At 46.6% G+C, this 27,628-nt stretch overlaps 1 long non-coding RNA gene across 1 annotated transcript; it reads left to right on the forward strand.

The window, feature by feature from the left end:
* Positions 1-24,546: 24,546 nt before the first annotated feature.
* LOC146867205 (uncharacterized) lies at positions 24,547-25,810 on the forward strand. The gene is made up of 3 exons (XR_014961097.1): positions 24,547-24,746; positions 25,405-25,446; positions 25,710-25,810. It is a non-coding gene; the product is annotated as an uncharacterized LOC146867205 (long non-coding RNA).
* Positions 25,811-27,628: the final 1,818 nt, after the last annotated feature.

Here is a 27,628-nt window from a genome sequence, read left to right on the forward strand (position 1 = left end):
TCCTGACATTGGAGCAATTTCAGATAAGGAATTACTAAATCAAATACAAGAATTGATAGAATTACACAGTTAAACCACAACTATCTGAGGATCCTGAAAAGAACCCAATTAAACACAAACCTACATCTTCTAAAAAAGAAGTGGGAAAACAACAAACAACATTCAAAAGAGAAACGTTCTCAATCCCGAGGTAGGTCTACTCAAAAGGAGCACTCTGAAAGGAGGTATAACCTCAGGAATAGGGATAATATGAAAAAACCTGACAGGTATCAAGATACTGATACACGTTCCTCTTGTACCTTTCAGACATCTTCACAGACATCCGAAAGAAGAGGACGGTCAGATCACAAAGAAGAACGCGCAAAGTCTTGAGACGATCAACACGTTCAGAAAAACAAACCAAAACCTCAATTCACTAAGAAAAAGGGAGCAGGTCTGAAGATCAGACATGCTGTGAATTCTGAGGACACAACTCAAGAACGGAGAATGGGCTCAGACAATTCTGGACAGTGCAGCAGAAGTAACAATAGCTCGCCAGAACCTGAAGGAACTTCTGGAGACAGTGGACTTGAATGAATACATAACAGTTGAAACTGTAGACACCAGGGTTAGTTCTCCACAAAAGTTATATGAAATAACACTCCGGATGGAGGGAGACATACCAAGAAAAGTGAAAGCACTCTTTTGGGAAAAACCTTCAAGGGGTTATGACATACTTCTAGCAGAAAAAGACTGGCTGCCAGAATTTGTCAGGGAGTGCCCACATGGCTAAGACAACATTATGCCAGCCTTCTCCAACCATGTTCCTATACATTTAAAATATACTTATGCCAGGAAATGGGCAGTAGCCCAGGCCCCAGCATTATACAAAAATCATGTAGGATGGGATGAGGACTCACCTCACCATAAAATCCAATTAAAATGTCACCCTACTGCACCAAGGCAGTACCCAATTAAGCAAGAAGCTAAAAAACAGGCCAGGGAGATCTTAGATCAACTTGAATACCAAGGGGTGATTGAAACATGCACCTCATCAATGAACAATCCTTTGTTTCCTGTTTCCAAACCAGACAATACATATCGTCTAGTTTTGGATTACAGACACCTGAACACTTGTTCTAAAACTTTTGCTGTGCAAAATGCACACATTACAGCATTAATGAGTAAAATTGTGCGTAAAAAATATAAAACCACATTGGATAGTTCAAATAGTGTCTTTTGTCAAAACATAGCACCTGAAAGTAGGTACTTGACAGCTTTCTCAATAATGGGGACCCAGCGTCACTAGGGTTCAAGAACAGCCTGGGGTTATTCTCAGCAAGAGTAACGGAGTTACTACAAATTTATGATGACGAGGCATTGTCATATGTTGATGATATCTATCTGACAGACGATGACCTGGATAGGCACTTGAACAGGGTGAACACCATTATACTGGGCTTCGCCTCTGAGGGCTATAAATTCAACTTTAAAAAATCTACAATTGCCCATCTCAATGTCCTTTTCCTAGGATATGAGCTTTCAAGTGAAGGCAAAAGCCTGGCAGCTAACTTTTTAGAAAAGTGTGCGCTGATTCAACTTCCAAAAACGCTGAAAAATTTACCATTGATTCTAGGTTTCCTGAATTTTGAAGAACTTACATTCTAAATTACGCAGAAAGGGTTAAACCTCTCTACGAATTAATCAAACCTGATTTCAAAATCTAGGATTGGACACAGGAGCACACAGAAATCCTGTGTTCACTTCAAGCTGACTTGTTAGCAACAAATCACTTAACAACACGCGTAAATACACGCAATTTAGTGATCCGAATAATTTCGGGTCAATGCGGATTTACCTACTTAACTTTTAATGAAGGTGAAAAAGTACCTATTGCATACAAATTACATTTGTACACACAAGCGGAATTGCGATTCACTTCGACAGAAAAACCTCTGACAGCAGTTCAAACCGCTGTAGCAAAAGAAAGAGCTCTAGCTCAGGGGAAACTCATTATTGTCGTGACTCCAGTACCAGCCTTAGAGGCAGTTACAAAAGCGAGCATTCCGAATGCAAAAGCTTTACATCCAAGATGGATACATGTGTACAATCATACAATGAATATTTACAGAATTGGCTTCCAAATGGTTTAAAAGATGCAAAAGGTGGCACAATCAAGCATAAAACGCTTTGGGAACAAGGTGTTCAGTTGCGAAACGGACTACAAAACACTCACGTGATACACACGCTGAGTCATCAACGTGATGGCGTTCACGTTGCAGGGAATTCATTGGCTGACAAAGCCGCAATGGGGGCCATGCAAACGGCTTCCGTAGCTGCAATTACTCGTTCAAAAACGAAAATAGACAGTGAGATATTGTTGGCTGTCAATGCTTCAAGCAAAGGCAGTGGTGCAGCGTTACCTAAAAAATGTCCACTCAAATACTCGTATATAATTGATGCAAACAACGTTCCGTTTGCTCGAATCCGTGGAGTGGGGAATAGGGTAATTCCAAGCATGGAACGTAGATAAGGACTAATCCTAGCAGCACATGAAGGGATAGCCTTGCCCATGCAGGTGTTTCCGGCACAGTATCATTATTAAAACAGAGATATTGGTGGCCTGGCATTAGGAAAAAGACCAAGAACTATGTTTTGGAATGTGAAATATGCCAAAAGATGAAAGTCTCTAAAGTGAAACGTTCTGCGCAGACGCCCTTGTTAATTTCAGATAAACCATTAGCTTGTTTTTACCTGGATCACTTTTACAGGACTTAAATGAACTAAGATCGAAACAAAGCAACGTGTTCCTGAAGCCAACCACCACTGGGGAAAATCCAGCCATCCCAGCAAGGCCTGTCTGGATCCCAAAGCTTGGGGATCTAGTCGGAGAGAAGATCGCGGACAAGAAGGAATTGGGGCCTTCTTACAGACAACCACTACCTGTCCTAGCAATCCACGAATCAAGAAAAGTACTTCTGCTGCTCCTTGCTGGTAAAAAGGAAAAAAGATTTGTGTCCATCGACTTCATCAAACCACACTATGTGGCCGATACTAAGCAGTAGGCCATGTGGACTCCGACCAAGTAGCAGACGCACTCCTCTAGCTACTATCAAAGAGGTTCAAACTGAAAGACTCATCACCATTGAGAATCCAACAATAAGAAATGAAGGACTAAGCAACAATGCTATGGAACTCATTCCTTTTGAAACCCAAATAACAGTTCGTCCAGCTACACCTGTCTACGCCAACGTAGCAAGTGATCCACTGGTTCCAGCGCTTTTAACAAATCCTGATGCAATTTCAACCATTGACAGAACTGCCTCTGGCTATTTCATTAACTTTGATACGTTTTCTGAGCATCCCAGCGACCCTGAAACGACGCCAGCTAAAAGAACAAGCACAAGACTTTTTTAATCACGTGAAAAAGGCTTATCTGGTTTCACCATGGATTAAACTATGGATTATTTCTGGAATATTTTTCTTTCTACTTTGGCTAGCTTTAGTAATAACTCTGAGCATGTTGATAGATGGAAGATATATTCATTTGGACACAGGAAGTAAAAATGTGAACTTACTTTTGAAACCACACAAATCATCCCATCGTGAAGCAAGAGACTTGTCAGCAGTGAACATCACAGCCGTTCATATACAAGATGGTATAGTTGGGGACAAAACGGATTATTATATATATGGTCCGTCTGAACTTTTGAAGATTCCACACTTATTTAAAATGTAATTAAGTGACTTTATTACCTCCAGTACCGATCCTGATGATTGGGACTTTGAGACTGTTAATAACATGATGTCTGATCTAGAAAGGTCTGCTGCATTCTCTAACCATGAATACTTAGATGGTTCAACAGACTATGAACAGGTTTTTTATTACAACCACTATGGTCATCATTTCTTGCATAAATCTGCAACACCTAGAAATGTATTTTTGTATAGCCAATGGGAACATTGTCCTACACCACCAAGGGGTAGCTCAAAAACATTTGAAATGAAGTTTCCATATTTTTCAGGGTACAATACATCCAATCCAGAAATGTTTTACTTTAAAAATGTGAACAAAACAGGAAAGAAAAATATGTTAACTAATACAAAACAGATTTATTCTGCAGCCTTTATTGCCCAACTATCTAGACAGGGTTTCGACTTTTGGAAAGACACAATTGACACAAAATCTGTCTGGGGTACAAAAGATTGGCAAGTACAGGGGATAGATGCTTTGTTTAGAGCCTGCATCATCCCACAGCAGATAATGTTTTTGAATGACACTGTCCAACAAACGTCTTGCCTTGGGTTAGCCAAGATCAAAGACATGAACCCACCGTCCATACCTACATATTATCTTACAAAACAACAGATCAGATTCCGAATGGAAAAAATTGTTGCTCTGACCCGCAGACACAAACATCTGTCAAGAAAGATTCCTGAACAAGATGCAAGGTTTAACAATCAATAGGCCAGACCCAAGCTATGTTCAAAGACAGCATCCGGGGGGTAGTAACAACATACAGTGTAGGAAAATTATGCCTTGATTGGCTACAGACGTCTGCACTAGAGGATGTGAAACAAGACTTATCTTTACTTAAAGAAGACGCAGGGGGGCATGGCCAAGATGGCGGCGAGGTAGGATGCATTTAACTGAGCTCCTGCCCGCCGTCTGCCCTACCTGGCGCTCCCGGGCCCCCACGAAGTACGAGATTAGCCAGGGGTCCCTCTGGAGTGCTTCCCTGAGGGGATCCTGCCCGCAGCTGCTGCAGGAAACTGGCGACCGCAACGCTCAAGGCTGCCTCTCAGGGACCGCAAGGGTGGCGGGCCTGCTCCTCCCCCGTCAGCACCACTCGGCGGCTTCAACAACGCGGTGGCTCTATCGTATAGACCACCAAAGCCAGCAGCATTGCACCCAGCCACCTACCAGACAACACGGAGGACTTGCGGGTTGCCCAGCACACTGCCCACCTGCCCGGAACCTACAAGCTCTGACTGACCCGTGGGGGCCTGAGACCGGAGGGCCGCGCGAATCCTCGACCTCAATTTTTGGGCTGCTCACACAGATCAACGGGGCCAACAGAGTCACGTTCAGCTGCCTCCCGGACCACCCAGACGACCCGCGGGTAGCCTGAAACACCGCCCGCCTGCCCGGAGACACTGGATGCTCACAACCTCGAGAGGACCCGAGTTGCACATGGCCGTGCGGATCCTCGGCCTCAGTTTCGGAGCTGCCTGCACAGATCACGGAGGCCGGTGGCGGTACACCCCGGAGGACACGTGGGATGCTTAGCTCCTCGCCAGCCTGCCTAGAGCCGCCGGGTGCGGCCGGGCCCGGGGGGAGCAGGGGGCCAGAGGGCCGCTCGCATCCCCGGCCTCCGTTCCTGAGCTGCTTGCCGGATCGGCGCTCCTCCCGTGCTCGGGACTCAAAGAGCACACAACAGCGGGATCTGCTCCTGTGGGACTCTCACCCCCCCCGTGAACACCCGGTAAGAGCAAGCTTTCTGCGACTGAGCTGGGCGGGGGTGCCGTAGGACCTGGAGGGTGGGGCGCTCCTTCTTGGCTGTGAGCACTGGGAGCACCACGACTAGGGTGCGGGATGCCCGGGCCCCGCGAGAGGCACCATGGGGGTCCGCGGCCTACCTGGGAGACTCTGAACAAGTAAGACCTCACCGTGAAAGTCTGACCCGACCGCTGGAGGCCCCCACTCAGTCGCCGAGAACGGCAAAGCCACCTTGCACTCCCCCCAGAGGCCTGGTGCGCTCGCCGACCCCTGCTTACACGGCGCCTCTATCGTGTCCGGCCATGAGGCCTGCACGCTGGTCCCCAGGAGCAGCACGAGTGTGGTGCCCCGGGGGGGCCCCCGTCTTGTTCTCCTCGCCTAGCGCACCCAATGGACCTGCTCGCCAGCACACCCCTGCCTATGTTCCCTTTTGTTGCTGCCTCACCGGTGTCCAGGGCCGGACCGACGATTCATCTGGGGGGTATCATCTGACTATGTCATCCTCCAGGACGAAGAAGGTTAAGCCCCTGAAGGACCTCTTTAGACGCTCACAATCCAACCCCAATATGGCGAGCGTCGCCTCTGATGCCACGACCTCGACCCAGACTGTCTCTACTGGAGATGAGCCCATCACGAAGGCATTCCTGGAGTCCCTCTTCCTAACCCTCAGAGAGGACATGCAGGTGAAAAAAGACCTTACTACCGAGATCAAAGACATCCGCAGGGACATGGACGATATTGGAGAGCGGGTGGCTGCCCTAGAAGAAAAGAGCGACGTTGCAGTGTCTGAGTCAACTGTCCTCCAACAAGAGGTGATTAGACTGCAGGATCAAGATGTCGACATCCAAACCCATCTGGAGGACTTGGAGAACCTGTCACGCAGACACAATATCTGGATCCGAGGGGTGAAAGCTACGGAGGATATCAGAGATCTGTTCACATTTGCCAAGGGGCTATTCCATCATATCCTGGGCGACTCCTTTGACGCTGAGATCAAATTAGACTGGGCACACAGGGTTGGACCGCCTCGTGCGAACAGCGTCTCCCCAGCAGATATCCTCATGTTTGTCCAGGATTTCAGGACCAAGGAAGCCATCCTCACCAAGGTGAGATCACTGCACCTCATCTCTTTCCAGGGGCAATCTCCAGTGTTATTCCAGGACTTGGCTCTGAGTACCCTCCAGCGACGTCGGCAATTCCGCCCTGTAACAGAACACCTTCGCCAGCAAGAAATTCCATATTCCTGGGGACACCCCTTCAGACTCATATTCCGTCATAATGGCAAACTCCACCAACTCCGCTCACTTACGGAATCCTGCCGGCTCCTTGGCCTCACCCCACCATGTGTTGAAGATGATCAACATAGCACAGCCTCGAAGCCCGAGATCTCCCCGTCAGGATGGCAGCGACAATGCCGGTGGAGGCGCCTCCAGAAACCGAACAAGGCGGAAATTACCAGGAGTCAACAGGCAACCCTTGCCTCCGCATCGGACGCCTTGGCGGGAGCAGGGTCTGGCGACAAGTGAATGGACAGGGTTGCCCAATTTACTTGCACTTTCTTCTCTTTACCATGGGCAGGCGGCGGGTGGGGCTGAGACCTCCATACTTGGCCACAACATGGACACAATTTCATTGTTCTTCTGGTCATCCCGAGGTGACGGACTATTTTCCCTGTTGTTATTTTTTCTAAATGTTATAGTTTTTGCTGTAATATGGAGCTTTGTTTTTGGAGGGTTTTGGGGTTTTTAGGGTTTGGGTTCCCTCGTCCACCTCCCCCCATTGTGCCGCAGATGCTTTACGATACACGACTATGGTCCTCTTCTCGCTGTGATTCATCACTCGATGGAAACATACAGCCTGTGTCATCGCATCCATTTCATCCCAAGTCTAAATGCCACATAACTCTCTCAAAATTCTCACTCTAAATGTGCGAGGATTGAATAATCCTATCAAACGTAGGGCCGTCCTTCACTACCTGGAGCACTCCAAAGCCGACATATGCCTCTTACATGAGACCCACCTCCTCCCCAAAGATCACCATAGGATGAAATCCCGCATATTCCCACCCAGATGTTCTCGTCTAACCCCACCAAGTCCACTGGAGTTGCCATACTGGTTTCCCGATATTTCAAGGTAGAGTGTTACAGAAAGAAGCCGAGCTCAGAGGCCGACTGCTCACATATCAGTTCCTAGCGGGTGGGATGACTTTCACAGCGGGGTCTGTGTACGCACCCAACGAGGGACAAGACAAATTCCTCCATGACGTTCTCACTGACGTAACAGCCATAGCAGAACAACTCCTACTACGGGGGGGTGACTTAAACCTTGTCTTCGACAACATTACCGACCGTTCCTGAAAGAGGACGGGCCAGACAGGTGCGCTCTCACCTACTGGAAAGTCCCATCTACAAGAACTGGGGTTTATAGATCTTTGGCGACACTTCCACCCCCACAGCCGCGCATATACCTTTTACTCAGGTGCGCAGAAAACTTATGCCAGGTTGGACTACCTCCTTAGCTCCGCCCCACTACACGCACTCGCGATTGACACAGATCTTGACAGCCTCTCTATCAGACCATTCCCCAGTTATGGCCACTTTTCAGCTCCAACCGACACAACAGCCCATTCGACACTGGTGATTGCGTGATACTGTCCTCCACTGAACCTCCATAGTGGACCAGATTCAGAAAGCCATTAAGAACTACCTCACCCTCAATGCCAACGCCGATACCACCCTGGCGACGCAGTGGGCGGTGCTCAAGGTGGTCATACGGGGGGAATTTATAGCCATCTCCACAGCCAATAACCTTGAGTGCAGCCACATGCGGGCCGAGCTCACTCAACGAGTTACAGAACTAGAGCAGATGCACAAGCGGACTGTGCTCCCCAGGTCTGGCGCCAACTGTGCACAGAACGGAAACAGTTTGCAGTACTAGATCAAGACAGGGCTGAATTTGCAGCTCTCTGTCTCCGTCACTCATACTACACAGGTGGCGACAGGTGTGGCCGCCTACTAGCTTACAAACTGCAGGAAGCCAGGCAAAAGCAGGGAGTCCAGGCCATCCGATCTGTCAGGGACGAACTCATTACAGAGGACTCTGCAATAGCTGAACTCTTTCGAGATTTCTACGCTGGGCTGTATTCTAGTGAACCTTTGGACAACCTCCTTAGCGCTGATTACATAGCAGTCGCACACATGCCCTCTCTCACCCAGGCGCAAGCCGATCATTTAGATAGGGATATTAGGACAGAAGAAGTAATCGCAGCTATTTCACGCCTCAAACTGGGGATGTCACCAGGGCCAGATGGCAACTCAGCAGCCTTCTACAAGACTTTCTGCACCATGGTGGCCCCCCTACTGACAGGCTTGTTCAACTCCTTTGCACGACCGGGGCTATCCCAGACGAGATGCTTGAAGCGTCCATAGTAGTTATTCCGAAGCCCTGTAAAGATAGAACATCCTGCGGTGCATATAGACCAATATCCCTACTGAATATAGATATTAAACTTTACACCAGTATATTACCAACTTGCCTAGCACCATATATGCCCCAATTAGTCGAGCCGGACCAGGCGGGATTTATCCCACAGAGATAAACGAGTGATAACACCAAACGGGTCCTCCACTTAATCGAAAAGGCCTCTCCTAAGGAGAGTACATGTTGCTGGCCATCGGCGCGGAGAAGGCCTTTGACAGGGTGCACTGGCCCTACCTGGAACAAGTCCTCGTGTTAAATGGTAGCGGCAGTTTCAGTCGATAACCTTTCAAGTATTTGCCCGGCGGTAATCGCCTCTTATACCACTCGATAATTTACCAATGAAAGAGGCAGGCGCCGGAGACTGGAAGGCAGGAAACAAAGTTTTATTCCGTCGGAGCAGAACACATCAGATCAGACAGCAAGGTATCGTCACGAGGTGCTCTAACTGCATCTCTGAGACCTGGTCTCTTATACACTGGTTTATTGCTTTATTACACATAGTACATTCTTGAGATTCCCTTGATGCCTGAAAGAACATCCCCTGAAGCCCCGGCTCAGATCCGATCCCACACATAGATACAGTAGAAGTTCCCACCCTACCCGCAGTGGGAGATGGCTATCGCGCAGCAGGGAATTCCGCTAATTCCCGGGGGTGTGTGCAACTGGCCGGGTCTCAGGGGGTAGGGGCTTTGATCTACTGTAATCCCTTTGATGTGGGGTGTTTCCCTTACAGTAGGGGCAGTAAACTGCATCCGCAGGGCTAGGTGATGGCCTGGGACCAGTTCAGACAATGGGGCGCTGAGGAAGGGGGGGGTTATCAAAGGAGAGGCATGACCATGTATGGGTTGTCGGTTGGAAGTGGTTCCGTAGCAGGGTCGCGCAGAAGGAGAGGGTTTATGGCCTGTATGAGAGAGCGGGGGTGGCCGGCGCGCGGGGGATGCTTGCAGCGCCAGTGGAAAGCGCTGGCGGTCGAGAGTGAGCGGGGAGAGAGTGGGGTGCCTAAAATGGCGGCTGTGCATTCGCTGCGCGTGGTGCTGGGGAGGGGCAAGATGGCGCAGATAATGTTCAGTTTGCAGGCTAAATTTCCACAGTCCTCCCTTTTAACATATCTCGCCAGCTTGTCCGGCCAATATTCACCTTTGTTAGCCTTTCAGTTACAGCATCGTCAATGTTCGTCACACATTTAAAAAATACAGAGTCGTTAGGGTAGGCTAGAGTAATCTGACACATTTGTACATTGTCTCATACAGTTTGATAAAGTAGGCGAGGAGGAAGTGCATTCAAAGTTGCAGTATAGTCGTGTACATGGCTGGTGTTACTATACAAAGTTACATTTTCTTAACTTCTCAGTGTACAGTCGGAAGTGATCGATGCAACATCATGAAAACTTGATAAGAAGATAGTTAATATAATAAGGTGGTTGGGAGAGTATTTTTAACTTTGACATGTGTTCTTCTTTCCAGTGTCCTTGTTTTATAAAGAGCTATCACTGGTAAGCTCTCATTGTTGTTCTTCTTTCGTTGGCACTGTTGAGCACCGGCGGTGGAACTAAGGTCCAGCTCAAATCCGATTTCTTCACGTGGCAGGGTGTGACCACTCACTGTTCTTTGATCACAGTCCTGTTCCTTAACACAGTTCACCACAGGTACTTTTGAGACAGGGTGCCGGCCTTTTGTTCTTCGGTAGTAGGTCAAAGTCATAGTCCAAATGAAAGAGGAAGAGAGAATGGGGTGGCATGGGATCGGATCAAAAATGCGGACCAAGGAGAGCAGAATCTTTTCAGCACTGGGCCCATCAATCGGGCCCGACGGGTTGAGACTTCAGGCACGCTGGTCAGTGAGCAGGGGCCTCGATGTAGCCCTTCGCGCTCATCGTTCTGATAACGGTGTCTCGTCTCACACCCTTGTTGCTTCGTCGCTTCCCCCTTGGTCGATGTCATAGATGTTTTATGATCCGCAGCCAGACTGTGCGTCACGTCCGACCCCTCTCTTCCGATGGCTGCAGGTTATCCTTGAATAGGTTATAAGAAACGAAAGTCTTAGAGATCTTGGCAGGGAAGACATTTACATACTTCATTTCTCTCTCCCAACCACTGAGTAGTTGCGGAAATGCTCTTATCTGTTACTACATGATTGGTGCCTATTAACTCTGATGTTAATGTGCGTGTTACTAATCTATTAATTACTGCTGTGGTGCAGGGTTCTGTGGGTGTCCCTGTCCATCGTCTGGCCTTCTAGGTGTCGGTTTCTGCGCCTTATAATACAAGGTTTGGTAGTACCCGTAAGTGCGAGGTGCTACTGTCATGCGTTCATGAGTATCCTTTTCATACAGTAGGTGACCCTTTATCAGTTTAAAACAGGGCCATCAGTTGTTTCGTTCGGGATACTCTGAGACGGCTTAGTATAGGGCTGGAGTTATCTCTGGGAGAACAGGGTGCTTTAGACATTCTATTTCGGGCTAATTGGTCAGGGGTAATTCTGGGTGGTGGAGATGGTGTCCTTTAAGAACAAAAACCACTGACATATAGTCCCCGTGTTGAGGGTCAGATTGGGAGACATCAGTCGTCTTACCTGTCCTTTCCTTCTCAGCCGATTAGGCTTAACGTTCGCAGAAAGGAGAGGTAGTAATCGTGGTAAAGTATGGTCGTTTTTGTTTCTGTCAATTTTGTTCGAACACCACCGTGTTTGGGCCAATTATACACTTACCAAAGAGGTGTATGTCGTTAATTTATTCAAGAAGAAAGAGGACAAGAAAGAGCCTTTTGCGAGGGAGGGGGAGAGAGAGTGAGAGAGAGAGTGAGAGAGAGAGAGAGAGAGAGAGAGAGAGAGAGAGAGAGAGAGAGAGAGAGAGAGAGAGAGAGAGAGACGTGTGCATCAAGTAGGCTATTCTGGCGTACATACGACACAAAACGAGAGAGAGAGAGATGGGTAAGATAATAGGCCACTTGGTGCACACACAACATGGAGTAGCATGGGTCTGTTCCATGTAAGAAAACACAAGCGGGGAAAAGACATAAATTCGGTGATCACGTACACACAAATGTCGGATAGGGGGTGACAGTACATGCATCAAGATGGAGACTCAGGGCTGCGTTGAGCACGGGGACCTCTCCTTTCCTGTCCCCTATTCCCTACGCATGTGGCGTACCTTTAGCACTTTGTAGTTTATCTTAGGGGGTGTCTGACCCCTTTATTCTCCTCCCTTTGATCGGCGGACAAGCACTCCAATCATACAGTGACGCTCTCTTCAAGTGATCCAAACATGAAATGCATACACATTCATAGCGTATAATCGTAGCACACACGCACAATCATATCATACGGTTTTTCATGTTCCCAATGATGGTCTGTAATTTTACGCACTATCTCACAACGTTTGTCTATGTTTTCCCTGATATTGAACTCGGTGCGGTCCAGGTCCACTCCACTCTTCAGTCGGAACTTCGTCGTGACCTATAGAGGGGAAATAAGAGGGGAGGGGAGGTGCAGTATTCAAAATACCCCAGCGCGCGCAGACACGAAAGGTTCTACCTACCATGTACCAAGCTAGCCGCAGGGTTGGGTAATACCACGGACCCATTATTCTTTAGTTTGAGGCAAAGATGCTCTAGTTCATTCATCTCCTAAATTCGCGTTCCCTGGTCGTGCATGTATTTCTCAATTGGTCGTGTATTATGGTGCAGGATACCATACCTTGCATGCGACATATACCTTAAGTTATAGTTCATTATTGATTTGACAATTCTTGGAAAAAGGGCAGGCGTGATGGGTACAAATTCCGTTAAACAAAAAGATTTTTAGGCAAATTGTGTCTGTATTATCTGTATGCTTTCGCTTAGGAGTAACAATCATTTATTCAAAAGAAAAACCTTCAACAACCTAGATGATTAGTCATGACACTGAGTTCGTAATTCCTTTTTAAGAAGCCCTTTATTTAAAACAATGTCAGTATGGAAATACGGGCCTACAGCCGCCATAGACCGGCCACGGTGTGAGAGGCGTCGAGCAACATGAGCAACACTGGATTAACATAAAAATCGGTTCCCCCCTCTTCCCCACCGCCATGTGTGAAAGCATCGCATACATGTATATATATCTCTTTTTAACACGAATGTCACGTGACTGGAACGCCACAAGGAGTTGTAGGCCACTCCTACATCAGCGCCATCTTAGGGCGGGGTCGGGCCAGTGCACAGTCTAAGTCTTTCCATGAATTAGCAGTTGAACCAGAATCCCTTTCGGTAGTTCGAGAACTTTCGTTAGCGTCAACTTTGCGTCACTGCAACCTTGTAGCAATGCCACGGTTTGTTCTTAGGGCGGGGCAGCAGGCGGGTTCTTCCGCCGACGCTTTACTGTCTCACTGTATCAAGCGGAGGCAAGGTGGCTGCCGCCCGGGGGCAAAAAGAGCAATGGTGGTGGTTTTGTCCTTACCGGAAGTCCGCAGGAGTCGAACGTCAAATGACTCCAACCAATTCTGCAAGGCTGAGGGGAGCGTTCTGTCAAGGGTGGGGCCCATGCCCTAGCAAACAAGCTTTCGAGTCCAGAATTGTCTCACGGTGGGCCAGGCCTGGAACCGGAGGGGTCGACCGCCGGAGTTCAAGGGCAGCAGTAGCAGCAGCTCTTCGGTACAGTCACCGGAGAGGAGCCAGCAGCAGTAACAGCAGCAGTTCGGGTGGTGCTGCCACCGGGGTGATTCCAGTAGCAGTGACGACAGCAGTTTGGATGGTATCACCACCGGGGTGGGTCCCCGATTACCTTGCTGCGGGGGCCCACTCCTCACGTCGGGCGCTAGCGGCAGTCCTGGTGAACCCGGTGCTTGGGTGGTTGCCTGGCGGCCGCGTGCAGGGGTGCCGGCTCAGCCGAACGGCGAATGAAGTGGCAGGGCGCAACTCAGCTGGCCGACGTGTGAAAGGTGTGGTTTGGGGTGCCCTCATCTGCTGGCGAGCCTCCACCTGGGGAGGTGGGGGAGGTCCGTCCGCGTCGCCTCCCCCCGCCAGGGCACCCTCCATTATTGAAGGAAGAAGCAAATGGGAAGATCCGCACGGCGTGCCAGGGTGAAATTCAGCAGGCCGATGAAAAAGATGGCTGGGTGCAGCTTAGCTGGCCGGCGAATTAAAGACGGTTGGGTGCAGCCTAGCTGGCCGGCGAGTCAAAGACGGTTGGGTGCAGCTTAGCTGGCCGGCGAGTCAAAGACGGTTGGGTGCAGCTTAGCTGGCCGGCGAGTCAAAGGCGGTTGGGGTGCCTGGCAAGCCTCCACCTGGGGAGGTGGGGGAGGTCCGTCCGCGTCGCCTCCCCCCGCCAGGGCAGCAGCCATAATTGAAGAAAGAAGAAAGAAAACGGGAAGGTCCGCACAGCGTGGCGGGCTCCGCCTTGGTGTTGCCAGAACTTCGGCGCTTCGTATAGCCTCCGGCCTATTCGCACAATCGCTCGCCACTGATGTCAATGGATTTTTGCATGGCTTTTATAGCCCAAAGTCAACTAAGAGGGACCGCCCAAAACAGGCCAATGTTGCAATTTCGAGGAAGGAGAGGCGAGGACGGTGTCACGTGGACGTTAAGGCTTTGGGATGGAGGTTGCAGCAGACTGTCATGTAAATAGTTGTTTTAAAACGTGTTTTAACCTGTTTACCCTGTTGGTGTGTTTGTTATATCCTATAAGTTATTAAAATGTTATAACTACATTACTTCGTTGGAATGTTTGTACATATTTGTAGTCTGATGACGAGCACAAGGAGGTGACTGTGCAATCGGAAAAATAACATAGCCCAATTGTGCGCGATCTAGCCCTAGTTCGGTGACGTCGATGGTGGGTGTCAGCAGGCTTCCGTTTGTGCGGGATTTTGTCATGCTTATTGGGCGGGGTGGGCAGTAGGGCAGACATGTTTAGGTAGCGAGAGTAATGGAGTCGGGCTACCTCGTGGTCGTCTCGACCGTGAGCTTGACTCCTTCCCTTGGTTTCATATGTCCCACAAAGGGCTAACTCCTAGCGTTATTTTAGTTTTTGTAAGGTCAAAAAGGATCCTACCAGTGCCTTTACTACCTTGTCGATTCCTGTTCGTTCATCCTTAGTTAATCGATTCATTCTGGTGGACTCTTTCTTTCCCCTCTCATGGTCATCTAGCGTTGTAGTCGACATTGGGTTCAGTACAAGAGGCTCAGCCGGCGCGGAGGCCGTGAGGGCCGAGGCCCTTGTACTGCTTTCGCTCGTTTTCGGGGGTTGTGGGTGTTGTACTATTGATTGGGAGGGTGCATACGGAGGGGGCATGTAAATGATCGGGGGACCTAACAGTAATTCGTCATTCGTTCGCTGCTTGGAGGACAACTCAGGGTAGAGCAAAGAAGGGGTCCTAACAGCGTACTGGCCTGAGGTTTCGGGTTCCTGTCTTAGTTTAGTTTCCCTTCTCTCTTTTATGTCTTCTTCTAACTTTTTAGCGGCAAGGTGAGCTGCCTTTCGTAATTCCTTTTCTGCTTTTACTTCTTCCCTCTTTTTCCGTTGCGTTGCTTCTTTGCGCCACATGCCGATACTGTCGAGCATAGTAGGCGTCGTCTTATTGCTACGCAGAGCTATTTCTAGCGCTTCTATCTTATGGTCGTCGAAGGATCCCATCAGTGGCCACTGACATTCGGGGTCCTTCTTGGTATATTTATGCCACAGCTTGCTATAAGCTACGGCGACTAGTCCATATTTAGTGAACATGTCCTTATTAGGGGTGCCTTCCAGTGGAGCCGGATGGTTCACCTCTAATAAGCGGTCCGGGCAGAACCAACTACCAATCAGTGGGGAGAAGATAGGCATGACGGGTTTCAACGGGGACAAAAGTCAGCACTACCTATCTTTTCACTGCTTGCAAAGACTAGACAGAATATCTCTATTCTTCGTTATTTGTAAGCAGAGAATACCTCCAAAGAACCAATATCGAACAACTAGTGTTCGGACAATCAATCAATCAATCAATGGGGAGATAAAGATAGGCACGACGGGTTTCAACGGGGACAAAAGTCTGCGTTACCTACCCTTCACTATTTGCAAAGACTAGACAGAATATTCCTATTCTACGTTATTTGCAAACAGAGAATATCTCAAAAGCACTATTCTTCAAAACAATCAATGTTCGGACAATCAATCAATGGGGAGATAAAGATAGGCACGACGGGTTTCAACGGGGACAAAAGTCTGCGTTACCTACCCTTCACCATCTGCAAAGGGAGAGAGAGAGAGTATTTCTACTCCTCCCCGTTTGTAGACAGCGAATATCTCAAAAAGAACAATCAATGAGCACAATCAATGAGCAATACTAGTATTCAAACAATCAATCAATTATTTCGCACTTTTGTCGTATTTCACGACCTTACCCGGACCGCGTGGACAGTTTCTCGTCTTCCGCCTCCAGCGCCCGATCGTCCTCTATTCTCCGTATTTGCCGCGGCACTCCTGATGGTTCCCAGTCAGGACCGTAGATCACTCGAGAGAGGTCTGCTCGGAACCAGTGAAGTTCGGATGATCGGCTGCCAGACGAGGGTCTATTGGGCAGGAGCTCTCCCGATCGTTGCAGTCGTTCACTCTGTCGTCGGGACCTCTCCCACTGGATCCACGTGTCGCTGATGGGCCCCACGTTTGGGACGCCAATTGTTAAATGGTAGCGGCAGTTTCAGTCGATAACCTTTCAAGTATTTGCCCGGCGGTAATCGCCTCTTATACCACTCGATAATTTACCAATGAAAGAGGCAGGCGCCGGAGACTGGAAGGCAGGAAACAAAGTTTTATTCCGTCGGAGCAGAACACATCAGATCAGACAGCAAGGTATCGTCACGAGGTGCTCTAACTGCATCTCTGAGACCTGGTCTCTTATACACTGGTTTATTGCTTTATTACACATAGTACATTCTTGAGATTCCCTTGATGCCTGAAAGAACATCCCCTGAAGCCCCGGCTCAGATCCGATCCCACACATAGATACAGTAGAAGTTCCCACCCTACCCGCAGTGGGAGATGGCTATCGCGCAGCAGGGAATTCCGCTAATTCCCGGGGGTGTGTGCAACTGGCCGGGTCTCAGGGGGTAGGGGCTTTGATCTACTGTAATCCCTTTGATGTGGGGTGTTTCCCTTACAGTAGGGGCAGTAAACTGCATCCGCAGGGCTAGGTGATGGCCTGGGACCAGTTCAGACAATGGGGCGCTGAGGAAGGGGGGGGTTATCAAAGGAGAGGCATGACCATGTATGGGTTGTCGGTTGGAAGTGGTTCCGTAGCAGGGTCGCGCAGAAGGAGAGGGTTTATGGCCTGTATGAGAGAGCGGGGGTGGCCGGCGCGCGGGGGATGCTTGCAGCGCCAGTGGAAAGCGCTGGCGGTCGAGAGTGAGCGGGGAGAGAGTGGGGTGCCTAAAATGGCGGCTGTGCATTCGCTGCGCGTGGTGCTGGGGAGGGGCAAGATGGCGCAGATAATGTTCAGTTTGCAGGCTAAATTTCCACACTCGCACAAGTAGCCATTGGTGAGAAACTGCGCACTCAGATCCTCAACTGTTATCGGTTTCCTAAGGCAACGGTCCGGGTTAATGGCCATACGTCCTCTCGCTTCCCCATTGGTAGGGGCACTAGACAGGGGTGCCCCCTTTCACCCCTTTTTTTTGCACTCTATATGGAACCCTTAGCATTACGGATTAGGCGTCACCCCCTCATATCCGGGACCAAGTTTGGAGGAGACATACACACTATAAGCTTGTACGCGGATGACATCTTAGTCTCCCTCTCAAACCCGATCCCCGCATTACGATCCCTCTTCATTGAAATGCATAGCTTTGCGCAAGCCTTGGGGTTTAAGATCAACATGGACAAATCAGTTGCACTTAACATCTCTCTCTCTCCGCATACCTTAACTCACCCTCCAAGAAGAACATCCCATACAATGGTCAGCCTCTTCGATCCCGTACTTGGGAATCCAACTAGCTCCCTCCTTACAGGCCACAGCTGCAACTAATTACTCAATACTTCGCTCACATATCCGCAAGGAGTTGGGCCAGTGGAAACATCATACCCTCTCTTGGCATGGTAGGATCGTGGCTACTAAGATGACCATCCTCCCCCAGATCTTGAATTTATTTCAGACCTTGCCTCTCCGCCCTCCCTCAGGCTGGATTCAACAGACCCAATCAGACCTTGCACAATTTACCTGGTAGGGCCGCAAGCCTCGGTTCAAACATGCAATAGCAATCCTCCCACCGGAGAAGCGGGGTCTAGGGGTGCCTGATCTCCAACTTTATTTCTACGCCTCACAGTTAAGATGCTTAGTGGAATGGCACCGTCTGGAATCGGAGAGACATTGGCTGTTTCAAGATCAGTCCGTAGCAGCTATGCCTCTTCAAGGCATTCCATTCCTTTGTAAATCACACAGATTGCCCAATCTCTACGCATCATATATTACGAGTACGACTATGGAGGCCTGAGACCGCACTAACATTGCCCATAACCTGACCACCTTTCCCTCATCCCTTACCCCACTATTTGATAACCCAGAATTCCAACCCTGGCATGGGTGTGAAGGCCTTTCCCGCTTGGCACCTCACCGCATGTCAGTCCCTGGGCCATCTCTTCGACCTGAAAGGGATTGTCCCATTCCCACAATTCAAGGCGGACTATAGATTTGCCGAATCTGAACGCCTGCCTTATTTACAGCTCCGTCACTGGGCACTCCACCCACACACCAAGCCTGGGGCCCATCGCTTCCTGAAAAATGGCTCATCACCCGCACATCCGATAAAAGAATCATTTCCGACCTTTATAAAATGTTATTGGCAACAAACACGCACACAAACACCAGCAGCCGAGCACGGTGGGAGCGAGACTTAGGCAGGACACTTAGCCACAAAGAATGGGAGGGCATATATTACAGGGCCCGGCACTCAGCATACCACATGGGACTCACTGAGACGCTGACTAAAATAGCCACATATTGGTATTACACACCGGAACACCTGCATCACTTCGACCCACGACAAAGCGCCAACTGCTGGAGGGGCTGTGGGAAGGTGGGCACCGTGGTACATCTCCTATGGGACTGCGACTATATCCAATCATACTGGTCACAGGTGCTCAATGAAGTAGACACCCACTTCGAGACACAGCTTCTGAGATTTCCGCATACATCCTCCTGGGACTACCCAATCCCTTAACATATCCGCTTAAATCCCGGAGAGGCCGACTGATTGCCATTGCATTGGGCACAGCCACACAGAACATCCTGATTCATTGGCGCACTCCCCAGCCTCCCACATTTTTGGGATGGCTACAGTGGCTTTGGCAGGTATTGGGCATGGAGAAACTAACCCTTACACTCGTTGGCAAGGGGTTCGACTTCAAGGAACTTTTGCAGCCTTTTTTGACCCTCCTCACATCGGAGTTCCGAGAATTGATATGTCCCAGATATCTCAGGCTCCTCCGCTTTTCATACACACAACCCCCACATCATGATACCTCACAACAACGTACGCGACCACGCTGACTTCCATATTATTCCTTCTCCCCCCCTTTTTTTTGGTGGACGTGGGGGGTGGGGGGAGGTGGGAGGCGATGTTGGATTAATGTAATTTGTTTTTCCTTTTCCCCTTTTCCCTTTTCTTTTCTTGTTTATAATTGACCCGCTCCGCTCATCTTACCTTGGTAATGCTATTATTTAAGACACTTGTTGTCTATATTGCACTGTTTCCATGGAGCTGGGGGTCTTGTTTTTTATTGCTTGAAAACTTGATAAAAGATTTAAACCATAAAGAAGACGCAGATCTTAGGAAATTCTTGCTAGGTCCAAGAAAACTGCGTCAAAAACGTTTCATATATGCCAGCATCTATGCTTCTTATAATGAATTATGGAAGGTTACCCAAGCAGACGCTGTAGAAAGAATACGAGAAATTGATCGTATTCATTTAGAGAAGTCTCTCGCTGTGGTCGACAATGGGTTAACGACTCTGTCATCCAGGATATATTCATTGGGAAACATTATATCCTCTGCTATAGACATCGTGGAACAAGATTTGGTCCTGCTGCGTCAGGGCCAGTCTCAATTACGTTCTATTCTCTCATTAGGCTGGACGCTACAAAACTTACGTGCAGGTTATGTGCCTTGGCGTTTCATCAACACGTCTTCTCTGTTTTCTGATTACAATCTCACTGATAAACAGATCGAACTGGCACAAAGGGGAGCAAAGTATACAGTGCTGAGCATTGAAAAACTGGAAAAATTGCCATTTATGGTAGCAGAAAAACCAGCTACAGAATGGATCATACATGGCAAAATAACTCTGCCTGTTATAACTTTCCATTTTCAGTATTGCCTTAAACACAGGACAGTAGGCAAATATGAAAGGTTGTGTAAAGAATACATCAGGACATCCTGGGATTTACCTTACACACACAAATGTTGGAGTGGGAGGCGTGAAGTGTTTATTAGCAGTGCACACTGTGAAAATGCACTGAGCGGTTCACTCATATGTCGGGATGTTAGTTTACAAGGGGCCTGTAGTGGTTCCACTGCAAATTTATCCTGCCACCTGCAAGGTTCACCAGCCGCTGTGATTAATCCAACGTTTGGACAACTTTCAATTGGGAGTTACCTCATGTTGAATGATCAGAGCTGTTGTGGCATGTTGCCAGGTATCCCATATCTAGTAACGGTTACTTCCAGGGTCACTTGCAAAGTCTTGTTCCCCCAAATAGACACAGTCAGGGAGTCGCCTTTATGGCCTTCACTGAACATCTCTTCTATACGAATTGATACTTTAAGCAGAATAAAAGCCATTCTTTTACAACAAACCGTGCCTTTGACCTCGGCCAAAGAAACCTATGATCTACAAGTCGCAAGGACTTCGGCTGAGACTCAGGCTCTGTTAAGGACAAATTGTCCAACACATTTCACAGAAATGTTGGGGCGTATCTTAAACATGTCTGATATGAGCAGTATTGTGCATGTATTTAAGACCGTATGTTCGGGACTGTTAACACCTTTTCAAGCAGTCCTCAGAATCATTCCAAACTTCATGCACTCGGTGTTTGGTGGTCTGCCGCTAATTCTAGCAATTGTCGCAGGAATCTTATTTTTATTCCTACTGCTGCGCTATGGCAAGCCAATCCACCAGCGTCACTGACAGCACCTTGGAGAATGCTCTCCTGGAAAGGAAGTGTCGTGAGCGCATAGTACAACTATTAGGTTTACCTCGTCTACCAGAACTAAATACCACATGGTTTCTGTCATTCAGACCAATCTGGTAAGATTGCATCTTACCTGTTCTACTCTGCCTGCTTTGCGGTGAAGAATGCATGCTAGACATCTGTCTTACACTCCCATCAGTCATGCCAACGGATATCAATACTTTGCTGGACCCGATAACGGCCCATGCTCTGTGTTGTCCCCAGAGGCTACCGATCCTGATGAGGGCATTCATTGAGATCTCACAGACGCAACATGCTACTGCTGAGGTACAAGATGGATCAACAGGCACACAGGTAACATCAGCAATGAACACTGCTACTGACGATGCATCACATCTATGTGCAGTTAGTCTTCTAAACGAGGTAATCGACCTATCACCGACAACGGTAGATGATTTTTTGTCTACAGGATTAGAGGATTTCATGTTTTCCCCAGCATCTTCAAATAACTTTTGATTTGGCTTACAGTGTACCATGTAATCTATGAATTCGGCCTTCATTTTTTCAAAACAAAAAGACAAAACTTGGAACTTTCCTAAGATTGCACTTTTGTGAATATTGACTTTTCTTTTATGGCTAAAAGCTCTGCTTACAGTAGAACTATTTTTGGAGAACAGACTTCTTTGAAACACTTCCAGGGACACGTTGTCACCTTTTTCCACCTTTATGTAATCATGACATGAAATTACTCTGAACTTTTTTCCTTTCTGTAAAACTGGACCATTTCATTACATATGTGTATATATTTTGTTCATTCATTTAAGCATTCACTGTAAATATATGCTTAGAATGAAACATTGCTTCAATATGTACAGCACCTTTGCAAACTTTTTTACGACAATTTCTTTTAGTATGCTTTTACGAATGTTTTTAGTAAACATGTGATACTCAATTTTATGTGTTTAGCACGTATAGCATTTAGTAATATCGATCATTCGTCAATGGAGTGGGTGTTGTGTTTCGATTTAGATACCCGTATATAGGTTTCCCTGCATCATGTCATTATATAGGCACAATTCGTATTGCCACTATTTAGGCATAAGAATCCCAGTCCTTATTTAGGCAATAGCCATGCTATCCAAATACAGGCAGGGTCACCTACATCCGTCCATCCCACGTCACAACGAGTTCTTAGAAACCAGACCCTTAAGCCGACGGGACTTTCCCTAGCTAGGATTATTGATTTCTCCAAGAACTCATCTATTATGCATGAACTACTATTCTTTAGGGGTTCATCCATGACATCCTCCTCTGCCCGACTTTACGTCAATGCTAGCATTCCTAAGCACCTTCCAGGTATAAATATACCTTTCCTTACCATGGCGAACCATGGCACGACTCGGCACGAATTGACTGCACGGTTCGCCACGGCAAGTTCGGAAGAGACCATATCCCGGCCTGACGCACTGACCAGACGCTGTCAACCCTGCTCGCAGAGAATCCAGCTTCCAGTGTTCTGACTCCCTTCTCAGGGTGTTAGAGTTTGAGACCCGGAAAGAGATACCCACCTCTCTCATTCTAAGGTATGGAGCTGACTAGAACCTAGAGGGACTCTTGGCATACTAAACTTAGTATATACCATACTATAGAAAACAGCACCTACATCTTACCTCGTACTACACTTAGGTTAGGTACACTGGGGTAGAACTATTTAGAAGCATCAGACGAGTATTCACTTTTTAGCCCGTGTTATTTATATATGAATATATGAATATATGTCCTAGCTAAAAGACAATGCTATTGCAGTATTATTTCTTCTTACTGCTTACGCTGTGCGTAGTATATCTTGCTTACTGTCTAATGATTGTAGCAGCTCATATTTCTTACACGAGAAACAAGACTGTTCAATAAATCCTTTTATTGAAACGCCCATCTATCTATTTTTGTGTAACTCTGGAGAAACTAAGCATGTACGATTGACTGAGTGAAACTGTTATCTATATTTTCCACGATTCTGAGACGCGTTCCGATTCTAAGGGAAACAAAGTTGTCATGTTTATACGGTTGTCAGAAACAAATCCCTTCTTGTTCATTCGAGAAGTTTCTAGTGACCTCTGAGTTAGTTGGCACACACAAGTAATTAAGTTCAATGTACTCGATAGGAGCATACTGACCTTAGTCCTATGCAAAAACTATAGTGTATATTATTCCAATGCGCAGAGCCTATAAGGGAAATAGGAACTACACTACAGCTGGTTTACCATTCGTAATACTGGTCCCTCGTTTGTCTGAACCCTGGTGTATATTGGTTCCGGAACCATCCTAACTTCACTACTCGGTGTCGCCGTGGCGGCCCTGACCCTCTCCGGTCCTGCCCTAAAAAAGCCTGCTGGGATGTCGCGGGCTGTGGATCGTATTGTTGGCGATAGGAGTTTTCAGAAGTGTGATCACTGCCTGTATCAAAGTTTGTGTCTGAGAAGGTCGCTCTCTTACGTTGAGGCTAATCAGAGCCTTGAGGCAGATAGAAATCCTTATTGAGATGTGGATAGGTTCTTTCTTTACTGTATCTCTTAATGTCCTTTTGCAATTTGTCTGTTTTTTATGGGAATTGAATTCTTCAAACTCTTTGATTGTTAATGCAATTTTATCTAGGAGGAGTTTAGAATTTGTGATACTAGAGTCAGTGTTAATTTTTCTCTCAAGACTTTCAATTTCCTTTGATAGTAGCTTTATATGTTTAAGGGCAGTTTCAATGCTTAAAACCATCCATTAATATGTTATAAACCAGCATTTTTGCATGGAGTCCTTCTATCTCTCTCTGTGATCAAGTTATACAACCTCATGCACACTTGGATGTATCCTGTTACTATAACATGACCTTTACCAATTCGGTGACATATGCTATAGCATAAATGACTGTCAGGATGGTTTCAATCTTGCTCCCACGGTCCAACTACTCGGTTTCTTAATGCCTGTATAACACCTCTTTTGATCATGTTGACACACATTTACTGTGAGGGCATGTTAATTCAGAAATGTATGGAATTGCTGTATTTTAGAAATGTATTGAAATGCTGTTGTTGTTGTTGTTGTTGTTAAACAAAGCCACATGGTGTTAAGTCTCTTCTTCTAATTTCACCTAATTGTTCCACTCAGTGATTTTGTCATTCTGTTTTTCTTTCTTGAAACTCCATATTAATTTATACTAACTTCACCTTTTTCGTTCTTGACACTCTTTAACACATGATGGAGTTCAAAAACAACATCTCAGTGAGTTTAGGGCAGCCTGTGGATTTGCTATGTCTCTCACAGCTCCTATATACATTTAAAGATGGCCGCTGCTTTTCCAGCAATTGTGGCTTTAATTTTAAGTCCATCTTCTCTTTCACCCACGTTAATGACGTTTTTAAAAAGAACAGAAGTTGCATTTTGCTCCGTGCATGCTTTCTGTAGACACAGCGGTATCCCAGAGGAGCTTTGCCCGGCACGTGCCATTTGGAAAGTTTTAGTTTTAGTTGTGCTAGCTCTTGCCAGTTGCTCCAGAGTCCTGTTGGTCCAATTTAGGCTTTATCTTTGTTTCCCTTTATTTTAGACTGGAGCGAATGCCACTAGTAGCAGATCCGTTCGGACTGCATGTTTAGATTTGTTCCACTCGGTAAGCGTTTCATTTTTTATCTATGGAATTTTGATTCACGTTTAGCGTCAATACTGTGGCTGTGAGTTTTTGTTATACCATGTTACTCTTTAGATTTATGGCTGTTTGAGGAATGTGACAACCTAAGCCATATATAATTATTTTTACTCTTTTCAATTGAATGCATAGTATTGCCTACTTTCACATATGGTTGCCTGGGTAATATCTAGACTGGCAAAGGCACGAAAGATAGACAAAGTTTTTCATTAAACATTATACAGTCTTTACGCCTGTGCAAGTCACCCACAGTAACCATGAATCAATGTGGGATAACGACGTCTTAACCTTTGGTGGTATAGACACCACAAGGTTGGAGTCCCTCCAAGCACTACGATATAGTCCTTTTCCCAGTGAGAGCTGCGCGATTCCTTTTGGCTCCACTTGTTTTTTAGCGTGTTCCACTGGACCTAGACGCCAGTGTATCATACAGAAGCCTGGGCCCATAAGGCTGATATTGTTATGTCTCTTGTTAGTTGAGGCATAGAGCTTTTTAATTTCGTGACATGTTCCAAGATTCTATGACTGTTGTTTGTCTAAGAGATTTCGAATTCTCATGTGACTGCTTTTTACCATTTATGATGTGCAAACCCCAAAATGGGTATTTTTGCTTTGTCTCTAGCGTGGACACGTACCAAGCCGGAAAATCAATTGCTATTCCTGCGTAAGTTACATTGGTTCTTTTAGCCATTTCACTTGCCCAATTCTTGTTGGCAGTGTGGCATTTCTTCTCACACGTCTCTCACTATATTTTTTTCTGATTCATGGCTGTGGTCTCAGTTCTGTTATGTGCACTGGTTTGCACCATTCCTATGCTCGAAGGGGCCAACTATGGGTTATCTATTTTCCTTTACACGGGTGTGTGTTTTCTCTCTTTATTCCTCACATTTAATGTTAGACCAGTAACAATACATTATGTCTATGCAGGGGTCAATTATTACTCTTCTTTCATTGTCCTGAAGATGGTCTAACGGACTTATATGCCACCAAGACCGAAACGTCGACAAGCTCATCTATCTCCCTCCGAGATTTATTGCATAAGAAATTGTTTTCTGTTTGTGTCAGATTCATTTTCCGTTTTTCATCATTTTGGAATAGATGTTTGCACTATTGACTTGAAGGTTTTAATTCCTGTACAGTTTTCATCAATCTCGGTCATTGTGTCCTGTTAGTGTATTTTTGTACCCTACTTTCTTTGTGTATCCACATTAAATGAGTCCATTATTTGAAAAATTTACACCCGTGTTTGAAATTGGTTATTGTAGAATTGTCGTGATTGAATTAAGCACTTTCTCTAAATACAGCAGTCTGTACCGCTGTTAGAATCTTTTCTGTAGATGCAAAGCGCATCTCAGCATTTGTGTACAAATGTGACTTGCATGCAGTTGATACTGTTTCACCTTCATTGTGTGTTAGATAGGTGTACCCTGATTGACCCGCAATTATACGGATCACCAGGTTGTGTGCGTTTACGCGTGTCTGCAAGTGTTTGAAAGCGATCATGTCAGCTTGTAAGGAACAACGTGGATCTGTGTGTTCCTGTGTCCAACGTCGTACTGAAAAATCAGGTTTTATTAAGTCGTTTAAAGGTTTTACTCTTTCTGTGTAATCCAAAATGTATGTTCTACCAAAATTTTGGAATCCCAAGATTTATTGTAGAATCTTTAATGATTTTGGAGGTTGGAGCAGCGCACATTTTTCTAAAAAAGTGGCTGCCAGACTTTTTCCTTCACTTGAAAGCTCATATCCTAAAAAGAGGCGATTTTTGATTTTTTAAAGTTAAATTTGTAGTTCTCAGATGCAATTCCCAAAATTATGGTATTCACTCTGTTCAAGTGTTCCTCCAGGTCATCGTCCGTCAGATAAATATCATCCACATAGGACAATGTCTCCTAATCTAATTTTTTAAGTAACTCTGTTACTCTGGCTGAATACAACCCCGGGCTGTTCTTATACCCTTGGGGGAGTCGACGAAATTGCTGAAGTGACCCTAGCGCTGAGAATGCTGTTAAATACCTGCTTTCAGGCGCTATATTTTGGCAGAAAATCCATTTGAGATATCAAGTGTTGTTTTATATTTTTTCCGCACATTTTTTCTGCAAATGTCTTAGTTTAAGTGTTTAAATGTCTGTAATCTAAAACAAGACAAGATGTATTGTCAGGTTTCATGATAGGAAACAAAGGATTGTTCATTTGAGAGGTGCAAGTTTCAATCACCCCGTGGTATTCAAGTTGATCTAAGATCTCCCTGACCTGTTTTTTAGCTTCTTGCTTTATTGGGTACTGCCTCTGTGCAGTTGGAGTATTTTTTAAAGTAATTATCTGGTGAGTTGAATCCTCATCCCATCCAACATGTTATTTTTTATAATGCTGGAGCCTGAGCTTCCGCCCACTCCTGCGTATTTGTGTGTTGCAAGTGCCTGGGAATATGATCTGAGAATGCCGGTAGAATTATTGTTTCTCCTTTAGGGCTATATGATTAGCAATACTACAAAAGTATAGGGATGGTATAGTTGTACCATCTTGCAGTAATCATGAATATATACAAGTACATAGAATACATGATAATAAGTGCGTACTCCTATGATGCCTCCCCAACTAGATGTACCTAAAATGTACCTAGCATCTGTGTAGGTGTTATGCCAAGAATCCCTCTAGGATCTAGTCCACCCCATCACCTGAGAATTAGAGAATGTGGGACCCCGTCCTGGTCTTGAGTTGGACACCACGCGAGGGATGTTAGATCACTGCTAGCTGGAGCGTCTGCATGCAGGAACCTCAGCATCTCTGGTCAGTGTGTAAGCCGGGAAATCATGGTCTCCTCTGTCTCTCTAAGCAAGACATGA

The sequence above is a fragment of the Triturus cristatus genome, chromosome 1_2 (genome assembly GCF_964204655.1).
Source record: "Triturus cristatus chromosome 1_2, aTriCri1.1, whole genome shotgun sequence".
NCBI lineage: Eukaryota > Metazoa > Chordata > Amphibia > Caudata > Salamandridae > Triturus > Triturus cristatus.